Here is a 15,579-nt window from a genome sequence, read left to right as displayed (position 1 = left end):
ACATGGTTCCATCAAGATGAAGATGACCACCATTTGGTCTTTCCCACCTCACCTACACCACTTGATTGGAATGACAAAGGTAACATAGGTGACGGTAATGCTCTAGTCCCACTAGTGGACATTCTTGACATTGATTGCTTGCATGATGTTGATCCACCTATTACCTTACTTCATGCTAGTGAGATATCCCCATGGGATGATTTACCCATTTATGATGAGTATGATGATTGCCATGTGGAGTCTATTAGTTGTGATGCCATGTTACATAGGATTTCTTGTGACAATTCTCTAGGTCACATCATGTTTGACAATCCGCTTGACTTGTCATATGCTATGCATGAAATCAATCATATGTCATATTTGCAATCTCTTCGTAGTGACTATGCATATGCCATTAAAATTAACCCAATTTGCACATATGGTATAGATGACAAGCCCATGGTTATTGGCATTTGTTTTTCTTGTGATGATATTGGCATGCTCCCTTTGCATCATTTATCTCATATGACATGCCATGACCACCTAGCTTCGGATATGCATTGTTGTGGATGTTGTCCATTTTCTCCATATGATTATTGCTCATGAGGAGACCCCCATAGTTTCCTCATACATTTTAGGAGATTTTGATCCATCCTATCCATTGCATGATCCCAATAATTATGTGCACAATATGCTCCCCATGAATCATAATGATATTGTCGTGCCATATACTAGTATGCTCAATTTGCATCCCCATCGTGTCATACATAACAACTATTCTTTCATGATGGATGACATGTTCTTATACCATGCATCAAATTTCTTTGAGCGATGCTTATCTTGTGCTAACACTCACTTGCACATACACATCATGATGGATGATGTGTACATTTACCATGCGCACAATTTCTTTGGTTTGTGTCTCTTTTGTGTAGGGTACCCATGAATACTAGTCAACCTCGCAATCCCACGAGTTGACAAAATGAGCTCTAGAGAGCAATGATGACTTGGGACCCCATGGATTGCCTTTCCCACCGCTCACTTCGCGCAAACACTTCGCGCATTTCTTTTACATGGCCCTCACATGGTTATGGGTTGTTGTCCATTATATATCATTTGCCCATCTTGCCATGTTCACTTTGCATGATATGCCCATTACCATGCCTTTGCCATGCATTTTTGACCCATGCTTTGCATTACACATGATGATTGATTCTAGTACTTGTATGTGTATTTGCAAGCGTGGTGGAGATATTGTTTGTTATTGCCATGATTGCTTTGTGCCCCATGCCTATGATGATACTATGATCTTGATTTGTGTTCGTGCTTGCGATATGTCATGTACATTGCCTATGCCTATTCTTTGCTCACATGACATGATTGCCATGATTTCCTCTAGTGTGTTGCATCTTCGCTCCACTAGTTTGCACGACTTGATTATTATTGCTTGCCTTGTTGCATCACCAATAATTTATACTTGCTCACTTCATGCGGTTGATGACAACTATCTACATGCTTTGCACATGATTGTTATTGCTTCTTGTCATATCTCTCCATATTTTGCCTCTATCATGATAGATGATTTGACATGTATTGAGTGCAACAATGCTATTAGTCTTGCTTATGAGTTTGCCCCCATAGCATTCTCACACATATATTTGGAGATTTTGACATATTTCTTGTGAAGCATGCTTGCCTTACCTCTTTGCACCATATTCCTCGTGCCATGAATATAGCCATTATTGCATCATATTATTCATACACTTGTGTTTCTAATGGCTATGTGCAAGAGAAGAAAACCATCATGATGGATGATGTGTTTATCTACCATGCGCATACGTTCTTTGTTTTGTTGTGTGCATGTGTAGGATACTTGGACTTTGTGTCGACTTCCGCTTCACGTGAGTTGACCATTCGAGCTCTTGAGAGCGAGCCTCATACATTCGACCACGACTCGTTTCTACGCCACCTTTCCTACCACTTCGGCATTGTGAAGAATGCACAAGGACACGCCATCAAGGTGATATCTTTCTTGAGCATGGATATTGCGGATCATACTACTTGTGTTGCTTGCACCATGAGACTTATTGTTCATCTTGGACCACTTGATTGCACACTTGATAGAGATCTTGCTTCGACTTGTCATTTTCACCGTCCCATGCATCATGATATATATGCCTTGTGTGTTGCATCCAATTCTTGGATTACTTGCTCCTCTCATATGTTTGGTTGCAACAATGTCATCCCTTCACATATGCCATGTCCCATTGCTTGTCACATGATTGACTTGATTGCCTCACACATGATGAACAATTGCTCTTTTTATTGTGTTGAGTGCCACACTATGTTCACTACACCCTATGCACATTATGCTTGGATTGTCTTGCACTTAACCCATGTGTTTAGACATCTCATCTTCTTAGGTGTCGTGAATGATTCCTATGCCTACCATAGACCTTTCATTGAGCGCTTTGCCCATGGTTGCTATGAACCTGAGGTAGATGCTTATTCTCTTGACACACATATTTTCATCTCTACCTCCAATTTACATGCTTGCCCCCATGATATCTTTGCTTGTGCTCGATTGATATACTTACATGCCATGTCTCAATCCTTTGTCACACCATATGCTTTGCATGATGACGACACTTGTTTGGTGAATCACCTCTTGAATGCTTGGTTTTGCACTAAAGCTAACCACATTTGTTTTTCCAAGTGTTTGTTGTCCTTACTCCTTTTGAAGGAATCACAAGACGGTGCGACATTGGAGAGTGCACATTTCGAGCTTCAAGATGACACGTACTTGGTGAACGTCCACTTCTACACGGCGAAGCCATCTCTTTTCCATGGTGATTTGGTTTTCGATCCGAGGTCAGATCTTTCCCAAGGGAGGGGAGATGATGCGGAGCATCCTATGGACATCACCATGTCAAGAGTCCATTCGGCGAGTGACACGTGCGACATCTACTTCACATACGCAAAGGTGAATCATCTCCTTTACACGTGCTCACTTGACCCCTTCGAGGATGGTATACTACTTGACACTCCACTCGTGTTCATGCATAGGTATTGTTGGAACACTACGGACGACGAGGAGGAGTGCAAGCGCCAAGGTACAACTACACCATCCGCGAGGGAGGCCTGGAAGCGACGACGGAAGAAGACGGAGCTGCTGAAGCTACAGCGGCCGGACATCCGGGCCAAAGGCCGGACATCCGGCGCCTGTGCAGCTGCCAAGGAGCTGCACCAACAGACGGCCAACAGCATCAGCGGCCGGACATCCGGCGCCAGCCCCGGACATCCGGCGCCTCGCCAAAGCCCGGACATCCGGCCCTTCCCCCGGAAATCCGGCATCAACGACAGAAGACATCCAGAAGTTTTACCCTCCGGCCCGGACATCCGGCCCCTCCTGAAGCCCCGGACATCCGGCCCGTCGCCCGGACATCCGGCCACCCCTGTCTGCGCACAGTAAGGGCCGAGGCCCGTGTACCCCTTCGACCCCCTAGACTATATATACTCTTTCTCCTCCATCTTTCTAGGGTTAGCATTGGTTTAGCTCATTTAGAGATAGAGCTTTGCTCATCCATATCGGATCTACTCCACGAGAGAGACCGCGGCCCCTCTATGGAGACGATCCACCTTGGATTCAAGACCTCCTCACGGAGAAGACCCCTATCAAGACCTCCTCACGGAGAAGAACCGGTTACCCTTTGTATCGTCCTTTGTTGGACTTGGATCTTGTATCTTACCTTTGTGTTCATCGATCTAGCGCATGTGTGATCTATTCTTGTTGGTTGAGTGATTTCTCTCGTGTTCCCCCTCGTGTTTCCCTCGTGTTTCCCCTCGTGTTCATCACGTTCTTCGTAGGGATCCGCTCCTTTCGTGAAAGATCGGGCATCTAGGGTTCCGCCCTACATCAGGACTGCTCCAAATACATACCTTGCGACTCGTCCAGGCGCATATTGATTAACGCAATGTCATCCCCTGCCCCATCAAGCTGCCGCTGCAGCTCGGCAATATCTGTAGTCTGTGAAGTAGCCAGGGGGGAAACAGCCTGTGTTTCAGTTAATCAGATTAGTCCTTGAGTATTTCTTCTTGATCCTCCGTTCGCCTCCCATGGGGAGCCAACCCGAGTCTCAGGGGCTACTACCTATACACAGGTGCATATTTCCAAATAAAATATAGTTGAAAACATTACATTACAAAGCTCGAAGCCTCTTAGCAGGCTCATGAAGGCTTCATTCAATCCGCTCTTCCCGGACAGAATCTTCTCAACCATCGTACCCATCAAGGTACGATGTTCCCCCGAGACAGATGCTTTTCGCAGCATATCCCTCAAGATATCCGGCGCCGCCGGGTCTCCGGAAGCCGCTGTAGGAGCACGACCATCCTTTGAAGGAACCCGTCCACCCGTCTCCAGAATCATCGTTGGCTGAAAACTGGACAGTCCGGGGCCTTCATTATTGGCCCCCGAATCCCGAGCGATTGGAGGTCCACCTTCGGGTACTACCTCCTTCACCCCCTGCACCGCTTGTTGATCAAAAATAACCCTCCAAGATGACACTTCGGAGTCGTCCGCCTTACTGGGCGAGGAGTTCGGGGGAGGCGTCTCGCTTTCCATCATCTCTGGGAGGAGATCTCCCGAAGAAGAGGAGTGCCCAGAAAAACTCGGTGCCGGACTGTAAAAATACACAGGCACGTTATGTATCTCTTCGGTGACAGGAAAGAAGCGGGACGCTATCAAAGTACCCCGGATTCACTTACGGTTTGGTTGAGGGCTTGTCCTCATGACAGAGCTGTTCACTGGCATCGCCTTCCAATCCCGAGCAGCTCGACGGTGGCATCTTGCCTCTCTTAGGAGATCACCCCTCCCAACCTTCGGAGGCGGTCCTTTTCCTCCTGAATGGAGAAGGGATACTGGCTTCTCTTTCGCCTTCGTCTTCGGGCGAGGAAATGTCGATTTCTCCGGACTCAGTATCTAATTTACCTCCGGAATGAAGGTCACCCTGGATCTTCTCACTCTTCACCTTGCCCTCCCCTGCCGGCGCCTGGTATGGTGCCGGTGCCAGCATCCTTGTTAACACGGGGTCCGCTAAGTCTTCGGGAAGAGGGGCCGAACACCTAATCTGTACCACTTTCTTTGTCCGGCCCTGGAAGGAGATGGTTTGCTCAGTGTCTTACCACAGAATATCTGATTATGAGGTGTTCGGCGGACGAGTACTTACCGGGGTGTCCGGATGGTTACAGTCTAGGCCAGTATCTTCGGTGGTGTCCGGCCATTGTTTTCGTCTCCCGAAGAATAATTCCCACATTCCTTCGTGCGTAGTGCCGAAGAAGTGCTGAAAAGTCCGTGGCCCTTCTGGGTTAAACTCCCACACGCGCAGAGGCCGTCGCTGGCACGGCAGGGTCCGGTGGACTAGCATTACCTAAATAACGTTGGCAATATTGATGTCCTTTTCAATGAGGCTTCTGATGCGACTTTGCAGAGTCCGCACCTCGTCAACTGATCCCCAGTCCAACCCCTTATTAATCCACAATGCAAGCTGAATTGGGGGGCTGGATCGAAACGCAGGCGCAGCTGCCCACTTGGAACCACGAGGCTCGGTGATATAGAACAACTCCTGCTGCCATAAGTCGGAAGATTCTTTGAAAGATCCTTTTAGCCAGACAGCATTGGTAAGCTTGCTCACTGAGGCACCACCGCATTCCGCCTGCTCCTCTTCTATCATTTGCGGTTTCACAGTAAAGGTCTTGAGCCACAAGCCGAAGTGTGGAGGAGTTCGGAGGAAGGCTTCGCACATGACGATAAACGCCGAGATGAGAAGAACAAAGTTTGGGGCGAGATCGTGAATATCTATCCCATAATAGAACATGAGCCCCCGGATGAAGGGATTGAGGGCGAACCTAACCCTTGGAGGAAGTGGGAAATGAACACGACCCTCTCGCTAGATCTGGGGGTAGGGATAACCTACCCCTCCGCGGGAAGCCGATGGAGGATTTCTGCGGTCAGATATCTTGCCGCCCGAAGCTTTGCGATATCCTCCTCTGTTACAGAAGAAGCCACCCACCGGCCTTGACGGCTGGATCTGGACATGATTGAGGCTTACGGAGGGTGAAACCTGGGTGTTGGAACTCGAAGTAGTAAGAGTCGAGGAAGGAGCAAGTGTAGAGAGGAAAGGCGGGTCTATGCCCCTTTATAAAGGCCGAGAATATCGAACGCCTTCTCCCGGGCCTTAAAATTTGCCTATTCCCAAGGAGTTGTACCCTAAGGACGGTTGGGTTACCCACGTCTGTGTTGATAAAAGAATCCCTTAATAGGGGGACATGATCTCTGCTTGGATAAGACGTGTCAATGACAACCACGTTTCGGAACGTGGGGCAGCAGGCGAAACAACGGTTCGAAATAATGACCGGACTGACATAATGTCATGTTGTAAAAAAAAGGGGGGTTGCCGGAGGATTGGCCTTATAAATTATCATGCCCTCTGGGAAGTGTATGCTGCTCGTGCTGCCGAGCCGAACTCGATAGTTCATTGTGAAGTATCCGGAAGAAAGGGAACCCGCCTTGCAATGCCGAAGACAAATCTGCACGCCGGACTCCTCGTCATTGAAGTCAGGTTTAGGGGCTACTGAGGGAGTCCTGGACTAAGGGTCCTCGGGCGTCCGGCCTGTTAGCCATGGGCCGGACTGATGGGCTGTGAAGATACGAAGACCGAAGACTGCACCCGTGCCCGATGGGACTCTCCTTGGCGTGGAAGGCAAACTTGGCGACCAAATATGTAGATTCTTTTCCTTTGTAACCGACCTTGTGTAACCCTAGATCCTCCCGGTGCCTATATAAACCGGAGGACTTAGTCCGGAAAGGGAGATACTCATTACCATAGTCATACAGGCTAGACTTCTAGGGTTTAGCCATTACGATCTCGTGGTAGATCAACTCTTGTAATACTCATATCCATCAAGATCAATCAAGCAGGAAGTAGGGTATTACCTCCATAGAGAGGGCCCGAACCTGGGTAAACATCGTTTCCCCTGCCTCCTGTTACCATCGACCTTAGACGCACAGTTCGGGACCCCCTACCCGAGATCCGCCGGTTTTGACACTGACAATAGCCTCTTTTTCTGTTTGGTTGGGCAGGATGAAGAGTGGTTGAAGATAATCATTTATGTGTTTGGCTTGTGGGATGAGTAGTGGATAGAAATTGTGACGAACACACACATTGCATCAAACTGTGACCGAACTCTTTACAGAAGTAGCATCAATCTCGTGGGGACACGCTACGAAATATTGTAATCACCATGTACACACACGGATGGCTCGGTCAGAAAATCGGCGAACGGAGTCTTCCCGGAGGCAACTCCACACGCTGCCATCCTCACGACAGACGGTGTGACCCTGCTTTGCGGAGAGGAAAACGGCGCGATGGCACTGCTCCTTCCCTAACCCCCGATGCCAGCGTTGACTTCCCTGACTCTCCGAGACCGTTCATGGTGTCTCCGCCATGGCACTACTTCGTCCCTAGCATCGTCTTCCTCGTGGCCGGTGCCCAAGATGCCACGCCAAGCTAACCTGTCGTACCTGGTCGCGGCCGGCCTAGTTCCGGCCGCCGCTCCTAGATCCCCCGCTGCTGCCGCACTCAACGAGAGGAAAAGTGAGGGGAGGTAACGAGCGAGAAGAAAATGATTCGGTGAGAGGCTATCGCACAGACCGAACGGGATGCCCATATCCGCGAGTTTTTGGCGGACGAGCGGAGCCTGAGTTTCATGGAATATTCAAAGATGGTTGCTGATATCCCTCCTCGTCCATAAACCAAACAGCTGGTGGTATCCCCTTAAAAACGGCTATCCCTGTCCAGTCACGGGATATCCATCAAACCAAACACATCCCTAGTGGACATCCTTGACATTGATTGCTTGCATGATGTTGATCCACCTATTTCCATGCTTCCTGTTAGTATGATTTCCCCATGTGATGATTTGCCCATTTATGATGATTATGATGATTCTCATGTGGAGTCTATTTGTTGTGATGCCATGTTACATAGGATTTCTTGTGATAATTCTCTTGGTCACATCATGTTTGACAATCCGCTTGACTTGTCATATGCTATGCATGAGATCCATCATATGTCATATTTGTAATCTCATCGTAGTGACTATGCATATGCCATAAAAATAAACCCAATTTGCACTTATGGCATAGATGACAAGCCCATGGTTATTGGCATTTGTTTTTCTTGTGATGATATTAAGATGCTCCCTTTGCATCATTTATCTCATATGCCATGCCATGACCACCTAGCTTTGGATATGCATTGTTTTGGTTGTTGTCCATTTTCTCCATGTGATGTTTACAATATTGCTCATGAGGAGACCCCCATAGTTTCCTCATACATCTTAGGAGATTTTGATTCATCCCAGTCATTGCATGATCCCACTACTTGTGTGCACAATATGCTCCCCATGAATGAAAATGCTATTGATGTGTCATATACTTGTATGCAAAATTTGCATCCCCATCGTGTCATACACAATAACTATTCTTTCATGATGGATGACATTTCTTATACCATGCATCAAATTTCTTCGAGCATCGCTTATCTTGTGCTAACTCACACGTGCACATACACATCATGATGGATGATGTGTACATTTACCACGCACACAATTTCTTTGGTTTGTGTATTTGTTGTGTAGGTACCCATGCTTACTTGTCAACCTCACAATCCCATGAGTTGACAAAACGAGCTCTAGAGAGCAACGATGACTTGGGATCCCATGGATTGTCTTTCCCACCGCTCTCTTGGCACAAAGACTTCGCGCATTTCTTCTACATGGCCCTCACTTGGCTATGGGTTATTTTCCATTACATACTCTATGCCCATCTTGCCATGTTCACTTTGCATGATATGCTCATTCCTATGCCTTTGCCATGCATTTGTGACCCATGCTTTGCATTACACATGATGATTGATTCTAGTACTTGTATGTGTATTTGCAAGCTTGGTGGAGATATTGCTTGTTATTGCCATGTTTATCCTATGACCCATGCCTATGATTATACTATGATCTTGCTTTGTGTTTGTGCTTGCGACATGTCATGTGCATTGCCTATGCCTATTATTTGCTCACATGACATGATTGCCATGATTTCGTCTAGTATGTTGCATCTTCTCACTACTAGCTTGCACGACTTGATTACTATGCTTGCTTATGTTGCATCACCGATGATTTATACTTGCTCGTTTCATGCGGTTGATGACAACCATTACTATGACATGATTGTTCTTGCTTCTTGCCATATATCTCCATGTGTTGCCTCTCTCATGCTAGATGATTTGCCATGTATTGAGTGCAATTATGCCTTTCGTCTTGATAATGAGTTTGCCCCCATAGCATTCTCGCATATATTTGGAGATTTTGACATATTTCTTGTGAAGCATGCTTGTCTTAACTCTTTGCACCATATACCTAGTGCCATGAATATAGCCATTGTTGCATCATATTATTCATGCACTTGTGCTTTTAATGGTTATGTGCAAAAGAAGAGAACCATCATGATGGATGATGTGTTTATCTACCATGCCCATACATTCTTTTCTTTCTTTTGTGCATGTCTAGGATACTTGGACTTTGTGTCGACTTCCACCTCACGTGAGTTGACCATTCGAGCTCTTGAGAGCGAGCCTCATCCATTCTACCACGACTCCCTTCTACACCACATTTTCTTGCGCTTCGGCATTGTGAAGAATACACAAGGACACGCCTTCAAGGTGACATCTTTCGTGAGCATGGATATTGTGGATCATACTACTTGTGTTGCTTGCACCATGAGACTTATTGGCCATCTTGGACAACTTGATTGCGCACATGTTAGAGATCTTGCTTTACCTTGCCATTTTCACATTTCCACGCATCATGATATATATGCCTTGTGTGTTGCATCCAATTCTTGGATTTATTGTTCCTATCATACGTTTGGTTGCAACAATGTCATTACTTCACATATGCCATGTCCCATTGCTTGTCACATGATTGACTTGATTGCCTCACACATGATGAACAATTGGTCTTTCTATTGTGTTGAGTGCCATACTATCTTCACTACACCTTATGCACGTTATGCTTGGATTGTCTTGCACTTGACCCATGTGTTTAGACACTTAATTTTATTTGGTGTTGTGAATGATTCCTATGCCTACCATAGACCTTTCATTGAGCGCTTTGCCCATGCTTGCTATGAACTTGAGGTAGATGCTTGTTCTCTTGTCACTCATATTTGCATCACTACCTCACATTTACATGCTTGTCCCCATGATATCTTTGCGTGTGCTCAATTTATGTGCTTACATGCCATGTCACAATCCTTTGTCAAACCATATGCTTTGCATGATGATGACACTTGTTTGGTGAATCACCTCTTGAATGCTTGGTTTTGCACTAACGCTAACCACATTTATTTTTCCAAGTGTTTGTTGTCCTTGCTCATTTTGAAGGAATCACTAGACGGTGCGACATTGGAGAGTGCCCACTTCAAGCTTGAAGATGATGACTACTTGGTGAACGTCCACTCCTACACGGCAAAGCCATCTCTTTCCCATGGTGATTTGGTTTTCGATCCGAGGTCAGATCTTTCCCAAGGGGGGGGGGAGATGATGCGGAGCATCCTACGGGCATCACCATGTCAAGAGTCCATTTGGCAAGTGACACGGGCGACATCTACTTCACATACGCAAAGGTGAATCATGTCCTTTACACGTGGTCACTTGACCCCTTCGAGGATGGTATACTACTTGACACTCCTCCCGTGTGCATGCGTATGTATTGTCGGAACGCTACGGATGACGTGGAGGAGTGCAAGCGCCAAGGAATACCTACATCAACCGCGAGGGAAGCGTGGAAGCGAAGACGGAAGGAGACGGAGCTGCGGAGTCTACAGCGGCCGGACGTCCGACGTGCCACCGGACGTCCGACACTCTACAGCGCCCGGACAACTGGCCTCCACCGGACGACTGACGCCTGAAGCCCAGGCAACGCCAGCTACAGCACCTCCCAGCGAGCGGACGTCCGGGCCCCACCGGACGACTGGTAATATTAACGAAAGTCCGAGCATCTACGGACGTCCGGTGTCCCGATCACAGAACACTTTTAGCGGACGACCGATGCCCTCCGAAGGACCGGACCCCCGTGAGCGACCGGACGTCCGACACTGCCTGTGCGTAGCCGGGCCTTTGGCCTTGTATGCCTCTCCCACTTACCCCTTTGTGGCTTAGACTATAAACAGACCTCCCCCTCATCCTTTCTAGGGTTAGCAAATGATGCAGAGCATCCTACGGTCATCCCCATGGACCTACCATCGTCTCATCAAGAGCCAAGAGGACCTATGACACGAGCACGAGCTAGAGCTCTCGAGAACGAGGTGACTTCCTTCCTTAGTGATATCACATATGATCCACTCGAGACATGGCTACTACCTAAGTCCGATATGCTATGAATGATTAGGTGTCAAGAGGAGCCTCCCGAGGATGCACGTGAAGACGGACAAGCCGCCAAGTTCACGGATGAAGAGAACCAATGGAAATGGGCAAGTTCACCTTCCAGGCCCCGGACATCCGGCCACTGGAGCAACCACAGCAGCAGCAGCCCAGACGCCCAAGCCTACAGGGCCCGGACATCCGGCATCCAGCCCGGACATCCGGCCCCAGCCCGGAAATCCAGCCAAAAGCCCGGACATCCGGCGCCACGCTACAGAACATCCAGAAGTTTTGTCCTCCAGCCCGGACATCCGGCCCCTCCTGAAGACCCGGACATCCGGCCCGTCTCCCGGACATCCGGCCACCCCTGTCTGTGCACAGTAACGGCCGAGGCCGTGTACCCCTTCGACCCACTAGACTATATATACTCCTTCTCCTCCATCTTTCTAGGGTTAGCATTGGTTTAGCTCATATGTGAGATAGAGCATTGCTCATCCATACGGATCTCCTCCTCGAGAGAGACTGCGGCCCCTCTTCGGAGACGATCCACGTTGGATTCAAGACCCCCTCTTGGGTGACCCCCATCAAAACCTCCTCACGGAGAAGAACCGGTTACCCTTTGTATCGTCCTTTGTTGAACGTGGATCGTGTATCTCCCTTTGTATTCTTGGATCTAGCGCATGTGTAATCGAATCTTGTTGGTTTGAGTGATTCTCTTGTGTTTCCCCTCGTGTTTCCCCTCGTGTTCTTCGTGTTCTTAGTTGGGATCCGCTCCTTTCGTGAAAGATCGGCCATCTAGGGTTCCACCCTACATCATCTTGGTATCATGAGCCATGTTGATCACGATTTCGGAGCCCCCTCTCTTTGTTTTCTAGCTTGATTTTGTTGTTTTTCGTCCTAACCCGAAAATTGCCCCACAAAAATAGCCCCAATTTTTTTTGTGATTTGTTGGTGTGATGAAGTTTTGTTGGATTTGATCCGCGGATTTCGTGTGTTGCAGGTAGATCTAGCTTTTCCCCATCTTTCCCCAATTTCCATCCACAAAATCTTCCGAATTTCGCCCCGGATTTGACCTCTCCACGCGGTGTTCATCCACGGATCCCGAGCCCGGACATCCGGCCCGACCAGCCCGGACATCCGGCCCCTGACAGCATCAACTCCATCCTCCACTCCGTTTACCGCCTAACTTTCATCCAATTTTGTTCCGGCGCCCACATACACTTCCGCATACCACCACCATTTCCGCATAGCACCACCATAGCCTTTCCCGCTACCAACTTCGACAATTTTGACCCGTTTTGTTTTGAGAATTTGAGTTGTGGTTTCCGTGTCCTATTGTGTTTCGGCTATCTAGGTACGGCTCGGCATCAACATCACCACCGCTCATCTTCGCCAAGGACTACTACGAACGGCTACATTGGTATCACCTTCACCTTCATATCATCTTGGTATAGCGATATCATCATACTCTCTTGCATTTGCATTGATAAACCCATGGCCTTACTTTTGCGTAGCTTACCCATCGAGACTAGCCTTTGAGTATTGCCGGCAACGTGACTTGTGCACATTAGTGTTCATACTTCACATAGCATACATACCATCATTGAGTTGCATATCTTGGTATCATCTCTTGTGTCAGAAAAGTTGTCTTCGCATACACAATTGCTATCTTGGTTCGTGAAGCATTGCATGAGAAAAGAGCTCAAACAACAAAGAGCCAAACAAGCTTTTAAGCAAAAGGGAACGATAAGCAAAGAGCTTATAAGCAAGAACCATAGCATCATACAACATTAAGATTGTCATACTCGATCATCTTGGATCAAAGCATAGAAACATCATACATATAGCATACTTGGGATAGAAGTCGTTGCATTTTTGCTTAGTAGGTTGTGCACAAGTTCGTATCCGCCTATTGTGCAATCGTGCTAGCATCTCTCTAGTGTTGTGCAACAAGAGCATCTTGGTGGATTCCACATTTTGGCTCACCCTTGGTTGCCCAACCCCACTTATCTATTTGCGTGTGTGTTTCCGTGTACCATATCTTGCTATTGGTCTACTTGTTGCATTTGCAAATTTGTGAATCTTTTCCAACATTATTGAGTCTCACTTACAATTGCATCAAATTTTGTGCCACCATCCTAACCAAGCTCCACCATAAGCTTTTACTTGTGTAGGTGTGAGAACCGACAAGAAACGGTACCAATTGTGCTATTCCCTTGATACACATTGGAGTGATCTTTGATCCATTTTCAACATCGGTCAAGGTACATTTGGTATTGGTTCTTCTCTTTCTCCCACTCACATATCTTTGTTTGGAATGATGGATAGGCCAAGTACTTCTACGAATCCACTCTTCTTGGAGCAAGACGACGACATGTCATCCTACGTCACCAAGACTCAACTATTTGGTGCACACCGAGCTTTGCATGAAGAACAACTTGCTTTGGGCGATCGCATCGACAACCTCGCCACCGATCTACGACAATCTGAGCAACGTACAAGAGACTACTTCGACACATCCATGCGTTCCCTCAAAGAAGATATCCGAACCATGATGGTCCGCTCTTCTACAACTTCGTCCTCGTCAAGACGGAGCCGCTCAAGTCGACACTACGACGACACCATCTCCGGTTCAAGTACACCGACATCGAACACTCTTTGTCGTGCCGCGCGTCAAGACCGTCAAGCTAACCGCAATCCTCTACACGACACCGACTCTCAAGAGCATCGACATCGTCACAACCAAGCTGCTTTCGCACAAGCACGGCAATGCCAATGACAACAAGAACAAGAGGAGCGAGCGCGACAACATCAAGATGCACAAGACGCCGAGGCGCAACGTCAAGAACGACAACTACGTGAAGCTCAAGCACTTGAGGCGCAACGTGATCTTCAAGACTCAAGTCGTGTCGTAGCCAATCGAGGCCGACAAGCTCGACTACATCAAGAAGCACTTCGCGACGAAGCTCAAGAAAGGATTTACCAAGCACGTGTGCATCGTCAAGCCCCTCGTCAAGATCGACAAGCTCCTCGTCAAGATAGACAAGTTTCTCCTCAAGCGAGACAAGAACGTCAAGTCCATCGACAGCAAGAAGACAATGGACCCCCTCCTCGCCATGAGCAACATGAGATCGACAACCCTCCTCGCCAAGAGCAGAGGAAGACAACCCTCCTCGCAAAGCACAACATGAGATTGTCAATCCTCAACGACATGGGCGTCATCATCCCCGACCCCAACACAATGAAGAGCAACGATATGGCAAGCTAAAGTTCACCATGCCAAGTTTACCGGAAGCAATGACCCTGAAGAGTACATATCATGGGCATTGAAGGTTGACAAAATCTTCCGCTTGCACAACTACGAAGAAGAGAAGAGGATCGCAATGGCATCCCTCGAATTCCAAGACTACGTCCTCATTTGGTGGGAACAAGCCATTGAGTGCCATGCGGCAAGAGGTGAACCACCCATCACCACTTGGGCACAAATGAAGGATGTCATGAGAGCACGATTCGTACCAAACTACTACAACCGCGACCTCTTCAAGAAACTCCAACAACTCAAGCAAGGAACCAAGAGCGTTGAAGAGTACTACAAGGAAATGGAGATTGCCATGATACGAACCAATGTCAAAGAAGATGATGAGCAAACTATGGCACGTTTCTTGAATGGACTCAATCACCCTATCAAGAAGATTGCCGACTTCCAACCATACTCGAACCTCATCGAGCTAGTGCATCAAGCTACCAAAGCGGAACGGCAAGTACAAGACGACTTCAAGTATGCCAAGTTCTCATCCAAGTCCTATGGCCTCTCCAACAATCAAGCTTCGACCACTCCACCACCTTCAAGCAACGGCGACAAGTCAAGTTACAAGAAAGCTTCAACAAGCTCAAGTCGTCCTCCTACTACAAGCAACTTCAAGCCGAAAGCTTCATCATCATCTACTCCAACCGATGAGACCATCAAGACAAGTTCCATCAAATGTTTCACATGCGGAGGCCGAGGCCACAAGTCCTTCGAGTGCACAAACAAGCGCACCATGATCCTCAACGACGACGGCACCTACGGCTCCATGAGTGAAGGAGAAATGGAAGCTCTTGAGCAAGTGGCCATGCACCGACAAGT

The sequence above is a fragment of the Aegilops tauschii genome, chromosome 4 (assembly GCF_002575655.3).
Source record: "Aegilops tauschii subsp. strangulata cultivar AL8/78 chromosome 4, Aet v6.0, whole genome shotgun sequence".
NCBI classification, from domain to species: Eukaryota; Viridiplantae; Streptophyta; class Magnoliopsida; order Poales; family Poaceae; genus Aegilops; species Aegilops tauschii.
This window is presented reverse-complemented; position numbering follows the sequence as displayed.